Source organism: Dermacentor albipictus, chromosome 9, assembly GCF_038994185.2.
Source record: "Dermacentor albipictus isolate Rhodes 1998 colony chromosome 9, USDA_Dalb.pri_finalv2, whole genome shotgun sequence".
Taxonomy (NCBI): Eukaryota; Metazoa; Arthropoda; class Arachnida; order Ixodida; family Ixodidae; genus Dermacentor; species Dermacentor albipictus.
The window spans coordinates 87,500,764-87,528,699 of record NC_091829.1 but is presented as its reverse complement, the minus strand read 5'-3'; the positions used below and the strand labels follow the sequence as shown (position 1 = coordinate 87,528,699).

General features: G+C 46.5%; 1 long non-coding RNA gene across 1 annotated transcript; it reads left to right on the top strand.

The window, feature by feature from the left end:
- Positions 1-1,229: 1,229 nt before the first annotated feature.
- On the top strand, positions 1,230-27,936 carry LOC135908940 (uncharacterized). The gene is made up of 5 exons (XR_011508336.1): positions 1,230-1,658; positions 23,562-23,677; positions 25,036-25,112; positions 25,249-25,411; positions 27,639-27,936. It is a non-coding gene; the product is annotated as an uncharacterized lncRNA (long non-coding RNA).

Genomic DNA, 27,936 nt, shown 5'->3' with positions numbered 1-27,936 from the left:
GTCTGCTCCTTTCTGTGTCCGTGTTTCACTTCGCGCTAGAAGCCAAAATCACGCTACCGTACCAACTCGCCCAACTGTCTATCCTTTTGCAATACAAGACATAGTTATCCGAGTGTTTGTTTGCAAGACGCCACCGTCCGAATGCGCTATTCACATGCGCACCGAATCTCTACAGGGCGCACTCTGAGCTGTCACTCGACACCACGCAGGCTTTTCTCCGCACCCAGCATCAAAGGCCACCGATCGCCTTCCGGACGCGTAGAACAATAAATCCCCGTTCCGTACATGCATCTCGTGGTCAATTTTGCGAAGCCCTTAACCTCGGCGGCGCCTCCAATTAGCCAGGTACTCGAGAGGCAGAACCACAATACCGCGCACAGCAGTGCAATTCAAGGCTTGTCTGTGTGGACCCATGTGGCCGTCGGCGGACAGCGAACTCCGTGCGTACAATACCGACTTTCCTGAATCCGCACCTTGCACCCCTGGCGCCTGCCATGACTCGTCACCCCACACCGCGCGGTCCTTCTGACCCATCAAAACAGAAACAGTTGCCTCGCTGGCAGGGGGGGAAGTGATCACCCTTTGTATACTCAAAGCACGTGGGCGTCTCGCGACACCTAAGTACACAAATAATCAAAGCGGCCTTAAACCACCATTTGATCACTACCATTTGCTCCGACTGCCATGTGTCTTTGCATGTGAGAGCGAAGTATTTCAGAAGGTGTTAAACCTGATCTTTGATGAAAGGCCAGGGGCATAAGCGTGTACACGGATGACGTGCTGGTTTGGGGAACAGATAAGGCGGAGGAGTACCAATGCCGTATGACGAGTTTCAGGGCGGTCACACGCGCCGCCGTGACAGCCATTTCGACGACCGTTGGCAGGCGTCGCGGTTGCAGCTGTAGATGACACCGAGTCTTTTTAGGGTGCCAGGAAACAGGGGTCTTGCTTCAGTCCATTCCTGATCAATAACTCGTTTCCATGGTGGCAATATGCTGTGTAGCCATGCTGATTCAACACTAAGGGATTACTGTCGAGAGCAATTGTGAGATGGGTTATGCTACATTTGATTCATCTAACACTTTTTATATAACGATTTTTTTTTTATGGCGATGTTTCATAGCTCTTGTCGAAGCATTTCATACGCAACGCCCAGGTCTGTCCGCAAACCACCCGAAGAACATCGCATACAACATATGCATGCGTACCTGTGTCCATCAACAATATTTCGGAGGTTCCTGAGTCAACAGCCACTCATCATAACCAGCATCGCCTAAGCCCCATTGCATCGGGTATTATTTGCGCCATTACAAGTCAAGCACAATTTTGACGTCACAACAAGAGCCCTTTTGAAATTGCATTAGGAGTTTTAGGAATTTTCATTCAAGCATTAGTCCACGTGTAATGTTGACCGAAAACGTCTTTTTCATATGGGGCATGCGTATTTGCTTGTTATGCGACTTGCTCGTATTGCCTGCACACACGAAAGAATATTCACGTATCAAGTTGTGACACTGCACAAGAACGGTATATTTATTGGGCCAGAGTTGTGCATCTCTTCGCGCTGGTTTTGCAGTTTGGTGTGCGTTGCCCCTGGTGTCATTCATCATGCTCTTTTGGGAGACCTTGATGTGGCTCGTCGACGCCAAACTTTTCCGGTACGTTCACGTTTTGTTGCCGTTCGTGAGCGTTTGGTTGGGTGGTTCGTTGTTCAGTTGCATGTGCGGTTGGGTTGAGAGTTGAGTGCATGTTCGTTTTGCCCGTTGACAGGTTGGTTGATTCGGCGGCATTACTGGGCTGTGTATGGGGCACTTGAATGGTACGCTGACTTGTCGAAACATTAGGCGGGTGACGGGGAGGCATATTGAGCAACTGGTTGCGCTGCAATACCTGGTTTCCGGTGGGTTCAAATTCCATCGCCGATTTCCACTCAAGCCCACTTGGTCTGGCTTCGGGGGAGGCTACGGCGGAGTGGTTGCTCACTCCGGTCTTGCCGCTTCCTCGGCAAAAGTGTGGCTTCCCTGACTCGGTGCTAAATTGGTAGGTCACAATTACTACAATGGTTGAGGCAATACGCAACGCCCGCGGCTTCGAGGTTTCTGTGGTGCTGCTTATCTGTGCGCCGTTGCCGGCGTTCGCGGCGCCTTCGCCCGCGGGAGCGTTCACGGCAACCGCCATGGTAGATCTCAGCGATGTGGCCACCCAACAATTTCCGATGATGTAAAATATATGGCACATACCCACAATCGCACTGGGTGCGAGGCGAAGGCGGTACACGTAAAACAAAATAAATATGAACAAAAGTGCATTACATAGTAATGTATGTATTACCAAAAGAAATGTTGCATGACTTTCAAATGTTATTGTAAAAAATTGAAAGTTGCCCTATAGTTTGGAGTGAACAAAAAGTGAATTTTTATTATCGCAACCATCGCCATCTGCTGGTTTCAATTTGTGAACCGCTTAAATTTAATTTGGCCCATGGCGAAATATCACGTTGGCCGACAAAATTTTGGGTACGCCAGCTCAAATTTGGGGGTGGGCCAACTTGAAATTTAGGGGTTGAGATCAAAAATTTGGGGATTGCTCAAGTTTAAATTTGCGAGAGGGCAACTTAAATTTAGGATGCGCCGGCTTAATATTCCACGTGGGCCATCATGAAATTTACGGACTGACCGACTAGAAATTTAAGGTTGTGCCAACTAGCAATTTTTTGGTTGGCCAACCTCAGTTTTATGGCTGGGCCGCCTTGACATTTCCAGGTGGGTCAACTAAAATTTCGAACTGCACCAAGACCAAATTTTGGGTAGTGTAACTTGAAATTTGGAGGTTACCAAACTAAAATACTTGGGTATGCTCACTCATACTTAGAAAACACTGCTGTAGTTTCTATATATTTTTTTGTTTATGCTCTTCCTCATCCCTTAAAAAGATAATGTTCAGTTACGGTTACTGTATAATTGCTGTTAAGTGTCTGAATTTCGAAAAGTATGTATAATACTTTTCACGTGACAGACAGATATTACTGGTGTACTTAAGAAAGAATGTTTCCTTATAAAAACCAGAGCGATCACGAATTATGTTAAAGGACGCGCCGTTTCAACATAGTTTAAGAGTCTACTAGGCAAGTAATGGGCGAAATGTGCAGGTCCCGCGCTTTGGGCAGTCTAACCCCAAACCTCCATGTGAGAGCCGGCACAAACAAAGAAGTCTAAGTTTTAGCCAAAAGCCGTACCATCGAATGCGATAGGGAATGCATAGACAGCTACACAGGGCATGGATAACTGTTTTACCGGTGGCATAAGCTAGCAAACATTCACCTAATATGCAAATTAAGAAACATGGTGCAGTGCGCACAGGATGATATGAACACATGATAGAAGATTACATCCCCCACTTGCAGTCAAAACGCTGGAGCGAGAATTTGTGGCAGCAGCAGCAGCAGTGCAATGTAGTGCCTGTCATGTTGTCTATCGCCTCAGTGAAAACTCAATAATAATACAATAATACAATACAATAATAGTATATCCCGTAGTCACACCTAGAGTACACCCTTTGTCAATACCGGCTTAAAACAACGCATATAACGCGGAAAATAGATACAAATTTCGACGCTAATAAAGGAATAACTACAAGCGACCTGCTGTGTTTGCGGCATATTTTTGCGTCTCACTGAATTTGTTTATATGATGTTGGCCAACGGCTTTTCGAATATAATCACAACAGGTACTGGTATCCGAGGCTCCAGCGAAACTCTTATTAATCTGTGCGAGGGGCGCTTAGGCGGCCTCTCGCGCTACGTGTATTTTCATGGGGAGCCGTGGTGGCCATATCCTAGAAGGATTCGGACTACTCATGATGACGCTATGGCAGTTAAGCAATGATCAGCATAGGAAGGTAATGCTATTTGGGTTGAAAAACTCTGCGGCTACCTTCCAACGGATGGTTAATTCATTCCTGCCTGCACACCAAGCCTACGCGTCAGCATACCTAGATGACATTGCAATCTTTTCATCTACCTGGAATTAACACCTCCATCATTTAGACATCGAGCTTAAGCTGCAAAGTGATGCCGGGCTGAAAGCCAGCTCCGAAAAATGCCAGGTGGCGCAAAAACATGTCCGCTATATGGGACATATAGTTGGCTCTGGTACTCATGCACCAGAGCCTGAGAGGATAGCTGTCATAAGAGGTCTTGTGCCACATCACACAAAGAAAGAGTTGCGAAGTCTGTTGGGCCTTTGTGGGAATTATCGGGACTATGTCTCTAACTACGCCGACTATGACTATGACTCTAACTAAGTAAAACTATGACTCTAAGTTTGCCCAGGCGGGGGAGTCCTAATTCAAGTCCGTGGTCGGAAGATGCGCAGTAGGCGTTCGACAGTCTAAAATTATCTCGCTGTCAAGCTGTCGCTTAGAACACTCCTGGGCCTCATCAGCCATACTGGCTATTCCTTGATGCGTCGGGGACCGCGGCCGGTGCCTGTGTGACTCAAATGTTAGCGGATGGAAACGAAAAGCCGATAGGTTTTGCAGAGCCATCGCTTTCACCCGAAACAGGCGCGCTGGTCAACTGTAGAGAGGGAAGCCATCGCTATTATTTGGGCACTCAAGAAATTTCACTACTGGCTTTTCAAAGCAGTGGTGAATGTTGTCTCTGATAATAACCCATGGTGATATTTGACAGTCACTACCCCGCAGGGTGCTAAGTTAGCAAGATGGGTGCCTTCGCTACAGCAACTACAATGTAACCGTGCGTCACCAGAAAGGAGCATGTAACGCCAATACTGATGAATTGTCAAGGCTCTCGAATCATTCATGGGCGCCAACCGAGTAAAATAACAGAAAAGAAAGGCCAGACAGAAATAGCCATGCTAGCAGGGGCAGGCGTAAACATTCTCGTTCAACCAAAGGACGTGTGCGTGGGACAGTTCAGCCTTGGTGGAACGTCTTGCGGCTGTTGTCGTCCATGTCTGTGGAGGTTATAGTACTGTGGAACCATGTATATACTATGTATATAACCTGCATACGTCAATTTCTGTTGTTGTGCCGTGCAGTGCGTTGGAGAGTGTTTTCTGTACATACATGAGCATTTCTTTTTCATGCTCACCACCATGAAGTTCAGTTTTCGCCCCTTTGTTTATCACTGTGAGAAATGTTTTGTGGTCCTTTCATTTTTATTTTTCTGTTCCTTTCACGCTCCTCAAGCCCCCGTGTAGGGCTGCGTATGTCTATTTTCTTTCATGGAACCTGCAGAGCCTAAATTCTAGGATACAGCGGCCTTTGGCTATAGTACTATAGATGGGCACATTGTGGTCCCAGTATACTCATTAGGAGGGTCGTGGAAGGCCGTTTTTATTGTTTGTGTATTTGAGTGTCGCGAGTCGCCCACGTGCTTGTGTATAGAGAGGGGGTTCAATTCCCCCCATGTCAGCGGGGCAACCGTTTCTGTTTTGAGGGGGTCAGAAGGACCGTGCAGTGTAGGCTGACGAGTCACAGCAGGCTCCTGGGGTGCGAGGGGGGGATTAAGGAAAGTCGGTATTGTGCGCACGGAGTTGTCAGTCCGCCGACGGCCACATTTGTCCACACAGACCAACTTTGAATGAACTGCCGTACGCGGTGTTGTGGTTCTAGCTCCTGAGTACCTGGCTAAGTGGAGGTTAACAAAGGCTTAGCCACATTGGCCACGAGGTGTTTGTGCGGAGCGGGGATCTATTCTACGCGTCCGGAAAACAATCGGCGGTCTTTGATGCTGGGTGTGGAGGAAAGCCTCTGTGATGTCGAGTGACAGCTTGTAGTGTGCGCTGTAGATGTGCGGTGCGCATGTGAAGAGCGCATTCGGACGCTGGCGTCTTGTAAACATGCCCCCGGATAACTTTGTCTTGTAGACAATAACTTCGGATGACAGGGACGGTTATCAATCTTCCACGCGGACAAACCTTGTGTGCAGCTGCACTATGCTGTGTCGATGTCCCGGCATCCGAGACGTTTGCGGTCTAGAGACGCAATCGAGGTTCGAGACGGCCTAGCAATAACTTGTACGGGCCTGGCGTGTTTTGCAGAGGCCGTCCCTGACTACTTAGAAATGAGAGCGCAACGGAGTTTTGGGGAAGAAGGAAAATAACGTTGTCTTCCAATACCTTTCTTTCTGAGAAAGCCCATGCATATGGCGTGCGGCTTAACAAACGTTTGACTCTCTTTGGCAGCAGAATTTGATGGACGGGCCAACTGCCCTACCGCCCCTTTTCTTTGTCTATTTGCGCTATAATAATAGGGACGACATACTGTCCCTTAGACTTGGCTGAAATCAGAATTGCTGATTGACCAGTGAGGCTCCATACTATGTACTTTAAAACGAGTCTGGGCTCTAACAGTCATTGAGACATTCGAAGAGTGAGGCTTTGTTTCTCAATTGTTCAAGCTTGTAACGCATTTGTTTACCTGCCTTGTACGTAGAAAAGTTTATCTATGATTATTTCTTGTACATCTAATCTCCATCATTTTCTGTCTGCGTTTGATCAACAACTGCCGGTCATTGCCCGAGGAACTTCACGTTCCAACGGAGAAGCGAGGACAAAGAACGACCGAAATTTTACTGTGGTGCAGACATGCATACTTTTGATAAAAGAAGATATAACGGAACTCGATGCATGTTGGCGTTGGCATCGAGACGAGCGAATACCTTCGCGCTTGTCATCTATGCCTTGATGTTTTTTGTTTTCGACAGGATATTTTATGATTCTCCCTCTCTAGAGATGCATATATGCTTCTAGGGTACATGCTAAACCGTTGTTTGGCATGTTTCTTTCGAACAATAACGAGGGCGGCTACCCCGTCCGTTCGCTCATGGACGTTTTGAATGATGCGTTCTCATTCCGAACACACTAGCTTGTGCCAAAATAGTTCAGTGTGTTGAAAATACGACACATTTTGACAAACGCTGGGTACCGTCGATATACACGTTATCTTCCACACTGCGAACACCTGAGTTCCTGCTGAGGTGTGTGTCATGTTGCCCGGCTTGTACTCACAGCCTCAGCTTGAGCATCATTTTTTTACCGCAACGCGCTCTGGCGCGAAGAAATCTAGGCTGCTTTGCATGTTACAGTCGCTATTACAAGAGCTAACTTCTCCCTGAGAAGGTTTTCTTTCAGCTTCGCCGAGTTTATGCAAAACACTATCTGGTCTCGAACCAAGTCGTCTGTCATGCTGCCAAAGGTGTAGTACCAAGCTTGCTTTTCCAGATCCTACGAGAAATTCCTGAAGGGCTTTGCTTCAGCCTGTTCTCGGGTACGGAACGCGTACTCCTCGTGGACAACGTAGTTTAGATCTGCGCAGTATTTTGCTAACGTGGCAACGACGGTACAGAAGTCCTCGTTGTTCTCTCCCTCGCTGAATACGAAGTTGTTGAAAATTTCGATGACGTCCTAGTCTACCATGCTCAAGACCAAAGCTGTCTTTGTCACTTCTCTTCACTGCTTTGGGGTTCATGCCATTGCTTTCAGGAACAGTTCAAATCGTTGTCTGAGAAACATCCAGATTTTTCTATCATCTCCGGTTATGCGTAGCTACTCAGGTGCTTGATAGAGACACCCACATTTGACACTATCTATGAGTCCTGACTGACTAAACGAATTGTAAAAAATTTTTTCAGGCTGGCGCAGAATTCTGGCTTGGTGTTAGGACTTACAGGGCAAGCCCCCTGTACGACAGTCGGTACCAGAGAGAGCTTCTTCAAGAAAACCGCCTGCATACTTCACTGGCTGACGCATGGGACGAGAAAATTGTGAAGGTTAGAAAGCACAAGCTGACATGCATCTTTCGCGAATACCTGCTGCCCATGCACATGAATATGTGGTGCGCAGGAAGGAGGGCTCATATGGTCACGCAAGGACATAGTTGTAGGAACAGCACGGCCGAGATCCTACTATGTTCTGAGGGCAGACGATAGGATGCTAAACCAAAACCGCGAGATATATCAGCGGGAGAAACAGTACTTCCACGGTGAAGCACTGGGGAATGAATCGAGTGACAACTCTGGTGATGAGGCAAGTACGTCGCCTGAAGCATACCTGTGGTACCAACACACCTGTGGTACCAGCAAACGTGCTACCACAGCAATAGCACCCAGCCAACGCCAGCCAATCTTAGGGCGCCCCAAAATTTGGGCTACATGGGAACTTTCAACAGTCAGCAAATGACGGCGAAAATGATTTCAAGTCAACAATTTATTGAGGAGATAGATAAATCATGCCAGCTTGTGCGCGGATTTATCTTTGTTTCCGAGCACAAACAAGCCTTCCTTTTCTTTTGTGATAAACTTCCCTCCGAATGGTACTTTTCTTTCACACCAACCATCTCGCCTAGCCTACGATGCAAAAAGCGATTATTGTCATTCATTCCCTCGATACGAACTGGCGTCCGTCACTATGTCAGTCGTCATGACTGAAACAATCGGTATGACAAGTGGATAGCGACAAGGCTTGACGGCGACTGCATGACGATGCTTCAATGACGGCGACGGAATCATGGAGATGAACTTATGCCGTATGTAAGACGACAGCATGAGGACGATTGTTCAATGACCACACAATGAAGGCAAGGAACGGACACCGGTATAAAGACAATATGATTACCATGAGTGAATGGCGACGAGGCATGACAGTGACTACATCACGAAGCTTCGATGTCGATGAATGCCTGACGAGGACGGAATTTTGAGTGTTGGATGGCGAAGCTGGAGTGAAGACGATAGAATGAATGCGACTGCAAGGCAACGGGCGATATATCAACGGATGGCTGATAGGAGCTGTCTGAGTACAACGATATGACCCCGATGGCATGAAAAATTGTGGCATCATCATGATTGCTAAGGACAACGTGATTACGATAAAATGGCGACCGATTGACGTCGATGGAAGGACGGAGTTAGAATCACCATGATCTTTATTCTCCTCGACTTTCGCAGCTGGAACCACGATACCAGCTGAAAGCGCCAACCTTAGTATCTACGCGTTGCGGTGTCGGTGAGTGCTATAACGCTATTGAAGAGTTCACGGCCACGGTAGGAAGGGAGTTGAATGATGAAATTGTAATGAACATGATTGAGGCCATCACTAGGGCGGAGACAATGTGACAAGAAGAGTACAACGAGGACTCTGAGACGACGACGCATTGAAGACGATAGAGTGACGCCAGCATAAGTGCGATCAGATGACCACGAGAATAGGATGACAATGTGACTAGGACTGTGTGATGACCCACTTATGGGGGCAAATGTTCGTGTTCTCAATGGTTCAGTTTGTTCTCCTAGGCGGAGCCTCCGAGAACCCAATCGAGGACAAAGCCGTTGGTTTGAACACACACACAAAGACTTTTAATCAAACTAAAAAGAGGCGTGAACTAAATAGAAGGAAATAGAAAAACATGCATAAAATAAACACTCAAGCGGACATTGCGGTAAGGAACACATGAGGGTGTGAGTCCGGGCTTGCCACGAGGGCGGGGACGCGTCAGAGTCTCGACGCGGCGACGCGGCGACAAGCTGGCAAAAGGAATGGCGCCGGTCTCACCAAAGGTTGCGGCGTTAGCTGACCGGCCGGGCGCCGGGAGCGCGCTAGCTCTGGCTGGGCGAGGTAACGCTGGCGGCTGGGTGGCGGGAGTGGACGAGGGCGGCGTTCTGGCCGGACAGAGAGCTCGGGCCCGTAGCCCGACTGCTCCCCTCTCGCCCACGGCGCGGAAGCTCAAACGTCGGCCTCGGGCAGCAGGTGGCACGACAGACGGGGCGGCGTTCTGGCCGGGCAGCTGGCGTAGAACTCGGGCCCGTAGCCCGACTGTTCTCGTCCTGCCCACTGGCGCAGAAGCTCACCGCCGGCCTCGAGGAGCTGACGGCACGCTCAGGTAGACGGGCGACGCACAGGAACAGGTTGGCAGGAGGCCCCGGGCGGGTGAAGTCCTGGTGGGCTCGGGTCCGGAACCCGACGGCCCGTCTTCAACGCCCGCTCCGGTGGTTGACCTCCTCCTGGCGTCGCTTCCTGGGACTCTCCTGGCGTCTCCCTGCGTGTCCTCTTGCGTGTGCTCTTGCGTGTCGCGCCCCTCTGCCAGCGCACCACGCTTTTTCTTCTCGTCTGGCCGATTTGGCATTCTTGGATTGGCTGCCTAACGCCCCGTGGTCTTTTCTGATTGGCTGTTTTCTTCTTTTTGTTGTTTCATGCGCCGCGCGTTCTCGTGCCGGACGCTCTTCGGCGTCGTTGTCTTCCTTCTTCCACCTCGGCGCGCGTGCACTCAGCGTCGTCTGCTTCGAACCGTCCCGGACACCGCACTATGTCGCGCACCACACATCACAGACTGTATCATAAAGCTTATCTGCGACGACGCCATGACGAGAACTAAATGACTGGAGTGCAGTCATCATCATCATCAGTTTGGTTACGCCCCCTGCAGGACAAAGGCCTCTCCCATACTTCTCAACTGCCCCTGTCATGGGCTAATTGTGGCCATGTTGTCCCTGCAAACTTCTTGATCTCATCCGTCCACCTAACTTTCTGCCGGCCCCTGCTGCGCTTCCATTGTTTTGGAATCCAGTCCGTAACCCTTAGTTACCACCGGCTATGTTCCCTCCACATTACATGCCCTGTCCATGCACATTTATTTTTCTTGACTTTCTTGAAGATACCCAATCTGCTCTGTTCTTATCCCCTTAACGTTACACCCATCAGTCTTCTTTTTATAGCTCGTTGCGTCGTCCGCAATTTAAGTAGAACCCTCTTCGTAAGCCTCCAGGTTTCTGCACTGGTTCTAGGTGACTACTGGTAAGACACACCTGCTATACGCTCTTCGCTTGAGTGATAATGGCAACCTGCTGTTCATGATCTGAGAATTCCTGCCAAAGGCACCCCAGCCCATTTTTATCGTTCTGATTATTTTAGACTCATGATCCGGATCAGCGGTCCCTACCTGCACTAAGTAGATGTATTTCCTTACCACTTCCAGTGCCATGCTACCTATCGTAAACTGCTGTACTTTTCCGAGACTGTCAAACAATACTTTAGTTTTCTGCAGATTAATTTTAAACCCAACCTTCTGCTTTGCGTATCCAGGTCAGTGACCATGCATTGAAATCGGTCCCCTGAGTTACTACGCAAGGCAATATCATCAGCGAATCGCAAGTTACTGAGGTATTCTCTATTACCTCTTATCCCCAATTCTTCCCAATTCAGGTCTCTGAATACCTGCTTTAAATACGCTGCGAATGGCATTAGAGAGCTCGTATCTCCCTGCTTTACGCCGTTCTTTATTGGGATTTAGTTCATTTCTTTATGGAGGAGTAGATTTGCTGCGGAGCCACTATAGATATCTTTCGGTATTTTTGCATACGGCTTGTTTACACCCTGATGCCGTACTGTATCTATGACTGCTGAGGTTTCGACTGAATGAAATGCTTTCTCGTAATCAATGAAAGCGATATGTAGGGTTGGTTATATTCCGCACAATTCTCTATCCCCTCAATATTAGTATGAATATGGTACATTGTTGAGTAGCCTTTCGGAAATCCTGGCTGGTCGATTGGTTGACAGAAGTCTAAGATATTCCTGACTCTATTTGCGATTATCTTAGTAAATACTTTGTAGATAACAGACAGTAGGCTGATCGGTTAATGGTTTTTGAAGTCTTTGGCCACCCCTTTGTTGAGGATTAAGATTATTTTGGCATTCTTCCCATTTCCGGCACGATTGAGGTCATGAGGCTTTCGTATACAGATTGGAAAGTTCCTCTAGAACAATCTGCCCACCATCCTTCAACAATTCTGCTGTAATCTGATCCTACCGAGGTGCTTTCCCCCCTTTTCGTAGCTCCCAAGGCTTTCTTTACTTCTTCCGGCATTACTTCTGGGATGTCAAATTCCTCTAGACTATTCCCTTGTACATTGTCTTTGTGGGCGCCACTGGTACAGCATACATCTCTGCAGACTTCCTCAGCCACTTCAACTATCTTATCCATATTAGTAATGATGTTTCTGGCTTTGTCTCTTAAATCAAACATCTGATTCTTGCCTATTACTACTTTCGTGACTGCTTTTATGCTTCCCCCGTTCCTGAAAGTATGCTAAATTCAATCAATATTATACTTCCCTATGTCAGCTATCTTACGCTTGTCTATTACCTTCGAAAGTTCAGCCCGTTATATTCTAGCTGTACGGTTAGAGGATTTCATACAGTGCTGTTCCTTAAGCAGATGTTTCATCTGCTGCAATAGCTTACTGGTATCCTGTCTAATGAAGTTACCACCGATTTTGATTGCCCACTCCTTAATCAGGAATATAAGATTGTCGTTCATTGCTTAAACACTAAGGTCGTCTTCCTGAGTTAAAACCGAATACCTGTTCTATTTTCCCTTTACCGTTAACTAGTTCACCGGCTTCTTGCGTACCAGTTTATTCCGTTCCCTCCTCAAGTGTAGGCTAATTTGAGATCTTACCATTCAACGGTCACTGCAGTGCACCTTGCAAAGCACGTCCACATGTTGTAGGAAGCCAGGGTTAGCGCAGAGTATGAAGTTTATTTCATTTCTAGTCTCGCCATTCGGGCCCCTCCACGTCCACTTTCGGTTATCCAGCATGCGAAAGAATGTATTCATTATGCGCAAGTTATTCCGTCCTGTGCACTCTACTAATTACTCTCCCCTGTTATTCCTATTACCTACACCATATTCCCGCACTGGCTTTTTTCCATTCTTCTTGTTGCCTACCTTGGCAATGAAGTCGCCCATCAGTACAGTATATTTTGTTTTGACCTTACCCATCGCCGATTCCACGTCTTCATAGTAGCTTTCGACTTCCTGGTCATCATCACAGGATATAGAGGTGTAAACGTGTACGACCTTCAATTATTACCTCTCATTAAGTTTGACAACAAGACCTGCCACCCTCTCGTTAATGCTATAGAATTTCTGTACGTTGGGAGCTATATCCTTATTAATCAGGAATCCGACTCCTAGTTCTCGTCTTTCCATTAAGCCACGGTAGCAGAGGGCGTGTCCGCTTTTTAGCACTGTATATCCTTCTTTTGTCCTCCTAACGTCACTGAGTCCTATTATATCCTATCTACTGCCCGCTAATTCCTCCAACAGCACTGTTAGACTCGCCTCAGTAGATAACGCTCTAGCGTTAAGCGTTGCCAGTTTCAGACTGCAATGGTGGCCTGTCCGGGACCAGAGATTCGTAGTACCCACTGCTGTGTGACAGGTCTGACCGCCGCCGTGGGTAAGTTGCTTCGCAGCTGCTGGGGACTAAGGGCTGGGGTTTGATTGTTGTATTCATATAGAAGGGTGCGGCCAAGTACTCAAACAGGGTGGCCAATCCTGCTACGGTGAGGGAGTGAATTACCTAATCTAGTCAACGGGATTAGGCCTTACACTAGGCCTGTTTCTGAAATTTTATCAACCCACGGATTTTTTGATTTAGTGGAAAATCGCGTGCACCGAGATTTGAACCACGGTCCTCTTGCACGCGAGGTGGAGGCTCCACCCCTACGCCACCGCTGTAGTGCAGTGCAATGACAAAGTCAAAATGACGACAGGGCAACGCCTACAACGGCTTCATGAGCACACGCATACTCCTTATGACCCATAGTATTTATTTTCTGTTATTTATTTATAGTACCTCAAATTCCCTTGCCGGAGGGGTTTTACATGAGGAGTGGGCGAGAATACAAATTGTCAGAAGCACGAAGCCGTGGCAGTAAGCACTGAAATGAGGTAGGAGGGAAACAACAACATAGAAAATCGTAAACCTACAAGACCTTGCATATCCACAGGTTAATAAATAGGAATACGCGAGAAAAAAAAAAACACGAGAATGAATCGAGTAACACAATGGACAAGTGTGGAACCAAATGTGTACAAAAGGTGGCTATAACATTTTTGTAGGTATCCAACTCGGTAAGTAAATTTAAAAACAACCTGACATATTGATAAACGTACATTTACGGAAGGAATAAAAAGAAAAAGGAAGAAGAAGATCGCAAAATGCTGGCGGCAGCGTGTTGTTAGTGGTCAGCCATCTTAACTGCTCTGACGCATCATGTATACATTGTAAGTACGCTGTTTCTATACTACCAACATCCCCGTAACATATTGGTGGAAGATGCATGAAATACACCCACTACCTGCTTATCAAAGAAAACAAAAAAGTGCAACTCGCAAAACAAGGACAAAGTGCATTGTATATATAGGGGTTATGGCTTACGGCTGCAAGTTTATTTCACTGCGATTACTGACCGAACACATGTCACCTTCCTCGGGCACATTTTATTTATGCACATTTGCCAGAACGTAAGGTTATTATGCTATTGCTGATTAAGGAAATGGCAATTTTTCTCAACTGATTATACTGTGTGCTTGGAAATAACAATGAAATTAGCTTTCACCTAATCATTCTGAATACAGCAAATCTTAAATATACATGACTCAGACAACATGCAGAAAATTCGTTATAAATGATATTTACTAGTGGAGCAACTGCTTCAACCTAATTACTGTCCACAAAACGGAGCAATTGTGAAGCGTAAAACCTAAACAGAAATACACCGAATGTCGTAGCTGGAGTATTTCCTACAGAATGAATTTCAGCAGTATATATTGCAATAATGTGGCCTAGGCTATTAAACCTGTGATAGAGGTGTAGCATCCTTAACCACAACTGACCTAAGAGAGCATATTGAGTAGTGTGGATTGAATGTTCTTCGTCTGAAGATAAACAGTATTCAAACGTTAAGTTTACCCTTTTCGAAATGCAGCGTCTACTGCCGAGCTCGAGTACAGTCATCTCATTGTCTGTCTCACGAAATCAGGCATGAAGCCTCCATGTGTATGCAGAGAATTTCTACAGTTCATTGGACTAAAATAATCGTTGTCTTGCTATATTTTTACTCACCATGTTTAGAGGACGCATCCCTGGATATTGCAAATGTGCACAAATTTGAGTGATGAAGTGCTTGGGGGTACTGAGAGCCCCTAACCTAAACAAAGGATGAAGATTAGTAGTATTGCGTAGGCCTCATTTCTCGGGTAAAGGGACTTACCACTGGCCAGAACGTGTTGTGAGACATTGCTGGAAATGAAATGCCATGATTTATAGTGATGGAGTGCTGCACGCTGTACGAGGTTTAAGTAGGAAGTGTAATTTTAAAGTGGCAAAGAAAGAAAAACCAGTAAGTGGAGAGGCCTGGCGTCGTGGTGGCGAACCCCTCCATCGTGCGCCTATTCTTGGCGCACGACGGAGGGGTTCAATGAGACGGTCGCCTGGCGATTGTCGGGGCCCTGGGTTGGGGTCGCGACAGGAGATGAGGCTTATATTTCACCTCGGATTATATTTAGAATGTCATCAGCGTGATTGAGCGTGGGCGGACTGCGGAGGTCTTCGCAGGTCGACGTAGCGGCCGTGTTGCGAAGGCGGGGAAATGGCTGGTCAATGCGGTGGCTCTTGGCTTCTTGAGATCGCCGGCATTAGGTAAAAAATGGCTTGCACAGTGGAATAATTCTTGAACACAAGGAGATGGAAGGTATCGTCTGCTATGCCCTAATGACTTGTGCAACTTTATCAGGTTCGGACATCTTCGGATCAACTTTGTGGCCCAGAGCGAGCACATCCTGGATGTACGTGAGGTAGGATTCAATGCACGGCCGGACACGTGAAGCGAGGTCTTTTTGGGCGCCGCGCTGACGTCCAACAGTCTTGCCAAACAAATCTTTGAGCTTCTGTTTACAAATGCCGCAGCTGCTACGTTCCTCCTCGTGGGTCTGAAACCAGACGCGTGCCGTGCCCACGAGGTAAAATATCACATTAGCGAGCATGATGGTCTGGTCCCAGTGGTTGCTGGCGGTCACCCGCTCAAATAGTTGAAGCCAGCCTTCAGCATCAGTGTCGTCGGTGCCTGAAAAGGTTTCTGCGTCGCGGTGTTGTGCTAGAATGACGGTGGGCGTGGGTGCCGATGGACCCGAATCATCTTCGTTTTGAGCTGCCATTGTAGATGCAGCCAAGGAGTGCCCGCTGCGTAAATACGTCTTGATGATGATCCCGCAACCTCCACCAAAATTGTTACAGGTTTGAAAACAGTCAGCCGTATGTTTACAAGATATTTACAATAATTGTTGCAGCTGACAACATGGTAGACAGCGCAGGAAGTCCAGAGCGTCGTCTTCTTCCTACCAGGATTAAAACATTTTCTTCGTCAGCGTGTCACAATATTTTGAGATCTTAGCACCAGCATCAAGGCTCTCCCACTCTACTCTAGGTAAGTTCAAGTCACCGATTAGCAAGGCCTGAATTTCAAATTTAGCCATGTAATTTTTCAGTGTGCTAAGGTATTCTGCGGCGACCTTTGATGGTGTGTACAGCCCAAATACACTTAAAATGTATACCAGCAAGTCACTTTGATAGATATGCATTTGTTTTTGTCAACATCTACCATTAAAACAACCTCAATGCAGCTTTTAACTAAGACTGCCACACCTCCTCCCCGAGGGCACCTGTCTTTGCGAAAGACAGTGTAGGATGGGGGAAGGCATCACCATCGGGCAGTTAATCGTGCAACCAGGTCTGAGTAACAAAAGTGATGTGGGGATCATGTTACAGCAGAAGTAGTGCGAAAGCTTTAATTAATTTCACAATGCATTGCGTATTAATATTGTCTAGCCCTAATTGCTTCTTACAAGGCGCTAGCGTAAACGGTACCGACACCCGCAGCGTTTCCACGCAATCCATTGTTCGCGATATGTTACAAGATCGGAAAAATATGGATCAGTGCGCGCAGGTCATGTGAGCGGCTTGGTCGAATGAAGCTCTCCAGCCGTTACTCGCCTGTTTCACGATACATCCCCCCAAAAATGTTTTTTCATCAACTGTAAACAAGTATTGAACTAAGTTAACTTTTATTCTTTGCTGCTTTTCTTTCTTAGCGCTATCCCACTGCAACTTCCGTTTCTTGTGAGGAGTAATTTTGAATAGACGCTTTTGATCCCTTGAGGTATTGGCATTTCGTAATTTCACTTTGTTCTCATTCAAATTTTGTATGTGTATGATGGACCTTTTATCGGAGCGTTTTCATAGTGGGTGAATGCGTCCGATGGAATTACACCACAGGCTAAGCGTTTGTGCAAGTAATCCTTTCACTACTTTTTCATTCGCGGTTCCATAAGCGTCATCAGGTCGTTCCGAAATGCCGTGAATAATCAAATCTGACCCTGAATTGCGGTCGTCAGCGTCCAGAAGTTCTTTGGTTTGAAAGTTCAGAATGCGTTCTGGCGAATGCAATATATTGTGCACTTTGTCGTTGCGAACAGGAGTACATCGTCCTTGGGAATCCTTTGGCGCATCAATAAAGCCATGGACCACACTTTTTGATTCAGTAAACAGCTTCTTGAGTTCAAGAACCTTATCATCAAGCTTGGCTTCGCCCTTTAACATTTCTTCGTAGAGTTATTTCTGCGCGCGGCCAGGGTTAGTTGGCACATCACAACATAAGATCAAACGACAAGAAGAATACATTGATATGCTATATTCCGACAACGCGTACGGCACGCCAGGAAGCAACTGCACGATAGTCACTACGAAATGAACTTGCGTTGGGACTTACCTGCACAAGGCCAAACTAATCTGTAAGTACCATGATCATGCCGAGTCCTCCGTGCCCACTAAAATCGAAGGTGCGCGATGCTCGCTTTATTGCACTGTCCATCGATGAAGTGGTGCTGTCCATAACATTGGTACCTGCCCGTAGGTGGCCTGCTGTGCTATGTGTAGTCTCTTGGGCATTCGTGGTGACCATATCCTAGAGTGATAGGAACTCCTGATGATGACGCAGAGGCAGTTCGATGGCACGCTGGACTGCATTACTGAGACAAAGTTTGCTGATTCGTATATGTCTGGTGGTTGCGAATGTGGCGAATCCGAGAATGCCCTGCACAAAGCTGAACAAATCTGTAAGTGCTATGGCCGTGCCGGGTCTGCCTTGCCCAAGAAAGTCGACTGTGGGTGAGGCTCTCTTTATAGCGTTGTCCATGTATGAAGCGGAGCCATGGTGAACATTGGTAACTGCCCGTAGGCGGCCTCCCGCGCTGCGTATAGTATCTTTGGCAGTCATGGTGGCCATATCCTAAAGTGATAGGGAATCCTGATGATGATGCAATGGCAGCTCCATGGGCCGCTGGTATGCATCACCAAGAGAATGTTTGCTTGTTCACGTAGGCCCGGTAGTTCGGAGTGGGGCGAACTCGAGAATGCCCTGCACAAAGCAGAACAAATCCGTAAGTGCCGTGGCCGTGCCAGGCCCACCTAGCCCATGAAATCGAATGTGTGTGATGCATTCTTTATAGCGCTGTCCATGTATGAAGCAGAGCCCCACTGAACATTGGTAGCTGCCCGTAGGTGGCCTCTGGCGCTGCCTGCAGTTTCTTAGACAGTCTTGGTGGCCATACCCTAGACTGATTCGGACTCCTCATGATGACGCTATGGCAGTTCAATAGCCCGCTTGTCTGCATTGCCGACACAAAGTTTGCTGGTTCGTGTGTAGACGGCTGTTCGGAGTGTGGCGAATTCGACGATGCCCAGCACAAGGCAAAATAAATCCGTAAGTGCTGTGACGTCCGAGGCCCGCCTTGTCCTGGAAAGACGAAGGTGCGCGATGAACTCTTTATAGCGCTGTCCATGTATGAAGTGGAGCCACGCTGAACATTGGTAGCTGCCCGTATGTGGCCTCTCGTGCTGCGTGTAGTTTCTTAGGCAGTCGTCGTGGAGATATCCTAGAATGATTCGGACTCCTCATGATGATTTGGCACAGCGAAGGCAGCATGGATGATCGACGTAACCGCTGCACCCGATATCTTTGCAGGTTGACATTCTTCGCACAGTATCTCTTTTAATGTAAAATATTTTGACTGGTGCCTTGAATGAAGACAAGGTCCAAGAATTTTTTCTTTTCTATTTACCACTTACCTGTGTTGTACCATAGTTGATGCTGGTCGGTTCCAGGAGGAGCAAAGGAAATGAGTGATTTTAAGGCAAGGTTGTAGCGTGAATTACACAAAGGAATCCGCGAACTTAAGCGAAGTTTTGAATGCTTCAACTTGGAATTTGGGAAAGTAAAGAACGAACGTGACAAGCTTGTGTAAGAAAACAAATATATTAAAAAAAGCAAATGAAAAGCTTATTTTGGACTGCGAGCCCCTTCAAAAGCAAGCGTTTAAGCTTGAGCAACGCATCACTGCCTCCGAGCCGTACTCCAGAAAATGCAACCTCGAGGTGAAGAGTTTGCCTTTCACTCAGGGGGAAATCTTTCCTGACACCCTGAGTCAGATTGGCACACTTTTTGGGGAGCCCATTTCGGAGTCAGATATTGACGTCTGCCACCGTGTTCCAGCGATAAACTTGAATGTTGCTCCTAACATTATTCTCCAGTTTAAAGGTTGATCTAAACGTGACACTGTGCTGGCCATAAGTCGTGACACTGTTTGGCCATAAGTCTAGCGGACCTGTGTTCATCAGCGAGCACATTTGCCCTGTTATGAAAGGGTTGCTAGGTATGGCAATTGCTCAAAAAAGGCGAAAAACTGGTGCTTTGCTTGGACACGTGGTGGCAAGGTCTATGCGCGAAAATAAGAAAGATCTCCTGTCCTGCACATCCGTAGCGCGCATGACGTAGAAAAGATTGCGTAAACTGTTCCCCTTCTCGCGAGCCTGATCTGTCTATCTTGAATGATAAACGAGTCACCGCGAGATGTCAGAACACAATTGAAATCAACTCCGAAGTATGCTATACTTGCGTACACCTTAACACTCGTTCAGCTGGACACAAAGAAGATGAGTTATCATGTATTTATAGAAGATTTTACTTTCCAGCTCGACGCTATCATGTTCACTGAAACATGGTATGCATGTGACGGAGAAATTTACAAGCCGGAAGGATATCAGAGCTTCTTTGTGAATCGATCCCGTAGGATGGGGCTGGCCTTGCTATCTTCGGTAAAGATATTGCTACAGAACAGCCTCCTCAGTGCAGCCACACTGTGGTGGCTGTTCCGTAACCATATGTTCGACTGTGAAGTTCTTTCGGAATTTGCGTTCATATGCAACGAAGTTGAACGTTTAACTTTGTTATGACACAAATATATTTCTTCCGTAGCGTACCGACCTCCTAATGCTGACATAAATACGTTTATTGAATTCCTAGACCGCCTCTTCAGCTACTGTAAGCGACAACAAGGTCAATTCAATTCTTGGGGGCGGCATTAACATCGAACTCCTGAAATGATCTCCTGAGCAGGAAGCTCTTTTACTAACTTTGGAATCGAGTGGTAATTGCATACTGACTGAGACGGCTACACGCGTTACGATGCAGACAGCCACACTTATTGATGTATTTATCTCTAACGTAAATGCTAGTAGCTTACTTTCCGTTGTATTACACGGTTCCATCAGCGACCATCATCCCATTTATGTCCGCCTGAAATGTGCTACAAATAAACAACACAACTTATCAGCGCAGAATACTGTGCAAAATATTAACTCCGGACACCCTCGCGTCTTTCTTTTTTTCTATTATTTCAAATGAAACCTGGGATGACGTATTTTCTTCTGAGACTGTAGATGCGGCCTATGAAGCATTCATCGCCTGGTTTAAACACGTATATCATGATCATTTCCCCGAGAAAACTGTAAAAAAAGTCCACCAGAAGTCATTAGCCACAGATAAATCGAGATTGCCTTAGAATGATTAAAAAGGAAAACCAGTAATACAAGAAATTTCTGAGGACCAAGGCCCTAGCTGATCTGGGCAAGTTTAAACAATACGGCAGTAAAGTAACGTCCTTTCTCAAAAAGGAAAATAGAAACTTTCTGCACGATGAGTTTGACAGGGAGTTCTGTGATGGTAGCGCACAAGTTTGGAAAAAAGTTAATAAATTATGAAAACGAACACAGTCTACGTTCGGAGTTATAGAGCTTTGGTTTGAAGGTGAACGTATTGAGGGTGTGGTACATGCCGAGAAATTTAATACGTTTTTCAAAGGTATTATAAATACCGGTCTGGAGTTCAGATTTCGCTTGCAACACTATACGACGGGAAAGCAATAGCGTATTTTTGAAACCTACGGTTGACACTTAAGTGTGCAGTGTTTATACTTCCTTCAAGAACAACAGATCTTGTGATATATATGGCGTTCAAATCTCACCTGTAAAATTGGCCCAAACTCTAATAGCACCAGTACTAGCTTATATTTATAACCTTGCCGTATCAAGTGGGTCCTTTCCAAAGCAGATGCAGAAATATAAGGTAATCATCATCATCAGCCTGGTTACGCCCCCTGCAGGGCAAAGGCCTCTCTCATACTTCTTCAACAACCCCGGTCATGTACTGATTGTGGCCATGTCGTCCCTGCAAACTTCTTAATCTCATCCGCCCACCTAACTTTCTGCCGCCCCCTGCTACGCTTCCCTTCCCTTGGGATCCAGTCCGTAACCCTTAATGACCATCGGTTTTCTTCCCTCCTCATTACATGTCCTGCGCATGCCCATTTCTTTTTCTTGATTTCAACTAAGATGTCATTACCTCGCGTTTGTTCCTTCACCCAATCTGCTCTTTTCTTATCCCTTAACGTTACACCTGTCATTCTTCTTTCCATAGCTCGTTGCGTCGTCCTCAATTTGAGTAGAACCCTTTTCGTAAGCCTCCAGGTTTCTGCCCCGCAGGTGAGTACTGGTAAGACACAGCTATTATATACTTTTCTCTTGAGGGATAATGGCAACCTGCTGTTCATGATCTGAGAATGCCTGCTAAACACACTCCAGCCCATTCTTATTCTTCTGATTATTTGCGCCTCATGATCCGGATCCGCCGTCACTACCTGCCCTAAGTAGATGTATTCCCTTACGAGTTCCAGTGCCTCGCTGCCTATTGTAAATTGCTGCTCTCTTCCGAGACTGTTAACCATTACTTTAGTTTTCTGCAGATTAATTTTTAGACCCACTGTTCTGCTTTGCCTCTCCAGGTCAGTGAGCATACATTGCAGTTGGTCCCCTGAGTTACTAAGCAAGGCGATATCACCAGCAAATCGCAAGTTACTAATGTATTCTCCATTAACTTTTATCCCCAATTCTTCCCAATCCAGGTCTCTGAATACTTCCTGTAAACACGCTGTGAATAGCATTGAAGAGATCGTAGCTCCCTGCCTGACGCCTTTCTCTATTGGGATTTTGTTGCTTACTTTATGGAGGACTACGGTAGCTGTGGAGCCGCTATAGAGATCTTTCAGTATTTTTACATACAACTCGTCTACACCCTGATTCCGTAATGCCTCCATGACTGCTGAGGTTTCCACAGAATCAAATGCTTTCTCGTAATCAATGAAAGCTATATATAGGGGTTGGTTATATTCCGCAAATTTCTCTATCACCTGATTGATAGTGTGAATATGATCAATTGTTGAGTAGCCTTTACGGAATCCCGCCTGCTCCTTTGCTTGACAGAAGTCTAAGGTGTTCCTGATTCTATTTGCGATTACATTAGTAAATAGCTTGTAGGCAATGGACAGTAAGCTGATCTGTCTATAATTTTTCAAGTCCTACGTAGTCTTAATAGTATTATATAAAAGCGATGATAAAAAAGCTTGTCAAATTACGGACCGATTTCCATTTTACCGCTTTTTCAAAAGGATTGGAGAGAAAGCTTGAAAACCGGGTAATGAAATTTTACAATGGGTTTAAATTGTTATCCACAGCACAACATGGCTTTCTTAGAGCTAAATCTACCGAATGAGCTTTATTGCCTCAAAAAGAAATTATTCTTAACGCTTTTGAAAATAAAGAATCGTGCATCGGCATCTTCACAGATTTCTCGATGTTTTCGATCACCTTAATCATAATACTCTACTTAAAATTTTATACCTTTGGTGCCATACGAACAACTAAAATCGCACCCATGTCATCGTGTACAATGCGTTAAAGTAGGGCCACCTATATCTCCATTTCAATCTATTACTGCTGGTGTCCCACAGGGACACCAGCAGTAATAGATGGGGACATTTATATTGGGACACTTTTTTCGTTTTTTTATTGTGATAAAGACTTGCCCTTAAGGCATATTTCTTGGTGCGTATATGCGTATTATATGTGTGCTTTGAGGCTTTGTTGTGTATGAATTGAAGCAGTGTTTTGTGGAATCTGTTGTCATGTATCCAGTGGTCATAGCTGGTTGTCACAATGTAGTGGAGGCCGGCTTGCAGTAGGAGACGCGATCGTTCCGAGTTTAAACCAGGGGCGGTATTCTGTAAGAGTCCACCTGGTGGACTGTCCATTTCGGCCGCTGCTGATTGGATGCAGTTGTACGAGCGAGGAGGAGTGGAGCGGCCCCAGCCAATCAGCAGCGGCCGAAATGGACAGTCCACTAGGTGGACTCCTACAGAATACCACCCCTGGTCCCCTTCGGAACACTCGAGGCTGTGCTCGGCGCACTTTACAGACGAATGCTACGAGTTGAGCGTGCGCCTCTCGCTGAATTTTGGCATAGCTGCAGGTGCAAGGCCGCGAGCAGGGAAGCTGAAGCCTTATGCGGTGCCCACGATTTTCGACCATTCCAAGCCGCTATTGCCTGAACGTACTGTCTTCGCGAAGAGAAGAAAGGAGGTAAGCGCTTTTCAATTAATTAAATGGGCAGCCGTTATCGCCATAGGTAGTCACAAATGTCACTCGTAGCTTTCGCATGAAACAAGCAACTGAATGGTCTCAGGCGTTTGCGTTGATGCACAGGCGTGTTTAAGCCATGGGCTTGCACAAAGATGCCCTATGGAGCACGAATTTGAAGGTGCGGATAAGTCGAGGGCAAGGTTCTAACTGGTAGTCGCGGGTTGCTTTTTTCGCCGCGACGATAGATTGGATTCTTTACAAGCACTGCTTCAGGAGGGCACACGTAACCGGCAAACGGAGGCCTCAGGAGAGTACCCGAGATTATTATAGAGGAGGCTGCGCAGGATCTCCAGGGCACCCAAGGGGTAACGGGGGGGATCAAAGCTGGAAGCAGGGCAGCCCGTGGGTTGGGGTCTCGGAGGCTGAAGCGTGCCAGGGAGTGTTGTGTTCGCATAAAAAACTGGCTGTCCGCAATAGCGGACAGCCGATCTCACACACCCCTGGCACGTACAGGGGTGTATTTTTTAGCGTGCCGTTATCGGCGAGATCACGCTCGGTGAGCGCCGCGGCCACGGTGTAAGAGATGTGCACTCGGGGCATGTTCTCTGTACACTTGAAAGAGAAGCGCCGGGTCCTTAGCACTCTACTGCTGACTGTCACGATTCACCGAATACTCATTGCCCACCATCTGTCACGTGCAGCTTACATGCGGGCATGTGCTACCGGTTGCATGAGTGCTTTCAGGTGCACGGAGAACACGCCCTGAACCTCGTCCATTAGCCACGAGAAAACGCTAACTGAAAGTATCACTGACCAATGGCTCACGCATTGTTGATGTGGATATGAGGTCTCTGCTCTGTTCTCATTTCCATATTTACTGTGTTTTGGTTTATTTACGGCTGCTTTATTATTTGTACAGGTACGTATTTCTTTCGTGGTAGTAGCAGTCTAACGCGCAGCTGTTGTGTATACTTGTAAAATATCTTCAGCCCATCCTTATCGCTGTGCTGTAGTTACGCATAGCCAAGAGCTGCCATGTGGTTTCAATTTATGAGAAATAAAAGGTTATATAATTTGGTATAGAAATGTGGGAACTGGCTTTTCAACCTCAGATCCTTATTTTTGCTTTGCATCTCGGCAGTAATTACGTTATTGGTGCGATTTTTAGCATGCCAGCTCTTTCGTAAACTTCACCTATTTCTCTGTTTGCACCTTCTTGCTGAAGCCATGGCTGGATCATGTGCATCGGCCAGTGTAATTATTGAATCATCCTCAGCTGACAGTGGCGCCAGTCAGACACAGATGACACCAGAAATTGAGCTCAGTAATACGTCATTGTACGCTTTGGCTAATTGCAGTAGTAGCAGTGCACAGACTGAGCCAAACCAGATGTACACACGTGGAGTGCAAACAAGGCCATGTGTGAGAATTATTGGTGAGTATTAAATCCTATGTGCACGTTTGTTTGACAGTGTTCCTCTCACGTAGCAGTAGTTTATTTTTAAAAAAGTTTTGCTGGCGTCATTCCTATAAATTGTTTGTGTGCATGTTTGTTCTTTTGTGTTGACCAGGTACACAAACATGAGCTGCAGTTTTGACCACTGGAACGCAAACACAATTTGTTCCTCGAACTTCTTCACCAGTTCACAGATGTGCACCACCTGTGCTTGATGACCTCGGTGATATTTCACTTATTCAGAAGGTGGAAATGGAGTTGACCACACATTATGAATGGTATGTGTTTCAGTAGTTATTTTACTGCTCTAGTAGACTGAGAAGCTTACAGTAGAATGTGCATAGCCTCAGCACATATGCCAATGCAGTTTTCTTGTTTTCTTAAGAACAGAGTATTCTATACTCGCGGACAACTTTCTGTGGCTATGAAGGGAAAGCTACGGAGGCAAAGGGTGCATAAGTGCGAGCGCGTCTGAAAACAGTCCCGCATTTTCATCCATGTTAGTTTATGCTGGAAAAGAGAAAACATACCTTATTAGCAACAGTTAAATAAGCCAAAACACACAACTGAATGTAAAAGTTTACTTATTTTGTGGCTTTTCTTTTTCGTGTATGGGCAAACGCGAAACCGTCACACATGGAAGCTGCATCGATTGAGTTCCTGTTCTGAGCAACCAAAAGCACTGTCAAACGCTGGCGGACTACTTGGCGCTGTAACACACGTGTGCAGAAGCTCCGCCCCCATAGCCTTCCCTTCATAGCCACAGAAAGTTGTCCGTGAGTATAGTTGAGGAAGTCAGTGATAAAAGTGGTATCCAATAGTACATTTACAATCTGCACAAATATCATACGTACACACTTTATAACTATCTTTTTTGTTATCAATAAGCGTTGCTTATGCTTCTGGCATGGAAACTAGTTGTCTCCTATGTCCATCAGTGATCATGGAATTACTTGCAGGCAAGCTTATGACCCACATGATGAAACATTCTAACCATCTCACCCAAGCTTTGAAACGTTGAGTATGTTTTTCATGTGTTTTTGTTTCTGTGATTACGTGCTTTGGATATGAGACTTCACTTGGTCTCCTTTTTTCTACAGAAGCCACACCACAGATTTAGTGGATGTAGGAAGCAATGACTATAAATGTGAAACAAAGTACATCATCTATGAATCATGCTTGAAGTAGCTGCTTCAAAGATGCCCACACTGCTTTACCAGACAAAATGATGTGTCACTGTCCTGAATTGGCTCTATGTTTTGAGAAACTGTTGTCTGTGCTGCAAAGCACACTACTAAATGGGTAAGCCAACCAGTGATAAATTGAGAGGCTGAAGGAAACATTTGGTTGCTGGGAGTAGACTTATCACTGCAAGTAGCCCTTCAAAACAATGAATATTGCTTGCGTAAGTGCATCGGTCTAGAGTCATCATATAAATACATTATTCTCTCTCTTTATCTCTCTCTCAGTCCCCTAAATATAGGTTTGACGTAATAATAGCAGATACGTTTGCCATGACGGGTTGGACACCGATAAACAGAAAGGTAACGAGGGAAGACATTTTCTATTAGTTATCCCAAGTGCTCTAATACAATATTTTAAGAGAAAAAGAACATTGAAATTCGCCAACAAAAGTACCTCATACACACTTCACTGTCACTCGCATGGCAATGTAATATACGCAATATTTCGTATTAGCGTACGCAATCAAGTAATTCTGCCCACAACTTAACAGTGCAATGACCATACACAGTTGAGCCACGCCTACGTGCATTCTACGCCAATGCGTGTAGTACAGATATAAGAGCCTAGATGAAAACCATCTGTTGTCCCAAAGACCGTGCTACACTGCAGTGAAAACGGCGGTCCAAGTACACGGCCGGTAGCGTACTGCGATATACATGCCACGCTCCTTTTCACGACCTTCACGAGGTATACGGCGCTCGCACGGGGACGTGCTCTTTCGGTGAAATTTTTCCGACAGTCCGTAATCCCAGTGATCCGTATGCACCAAAAAAAGTCGCAGTTTCTCCCGGAAGGCGAAGCATCGATTGCGATAGCAAATTAGTAGACAGCTATACGAAGTAAGGGTAGTAGTTATTTCGGCGGCGTAAACTTGGAAACATTTGCTTACTAACTGAATTAACAAGAACATGGTGTCAGCGCGCAAAAGCAAGCATGAACACATCACACTCGATGAGCGCGCGCACTCGCTGTGAAAATGCTGCTGCGAACAAGCGCGGCAGCAGTAGCGAGCGAACTGACCTTCGTGCTGTCTATTGCTTCAGCGCAAGAGCGGCGAGAACACAGCGTGCACAAACGTGTGAGCCCTCTGCAGGTCCCTTTCAAGATACGGAGCGCGCGACCGTGCAATGCGCGCACTTGATATGGCGGAGTCGAAGCCGCCCCCGCCCTCCTTCGCGGCCTCCCCGCTTTGCTCCCCGTCGCGCGCGAAATTGAACGGCGATAGTCAGTTCCACTTGGGCCCGGTTGCGAAATACGCAGTTGCTGCCCGAGCACAACGCCGCCCCTCCTCCTTCAGAACACTACAAAGACGCATGCCCCTGGTGTAACGAACAGCCCACTGCCTACCACGTCGTCATGTGGGGGTGTACGGGCCCCAAACCGCCAGACATACAAACACAACAACCGGAGGAGCAGTGGGAGGCCACCCTGTCCAGCTCAGACCTAGAGACCCAGCGCGGACTGGTAATCCAGGCGAGAGCAGCAGCCAAGGCCACTGGAGTTTTGAAATGAAGACTCCACTCACTGTACATTTCTTTTTTTCTCCGTATTTCTTTCC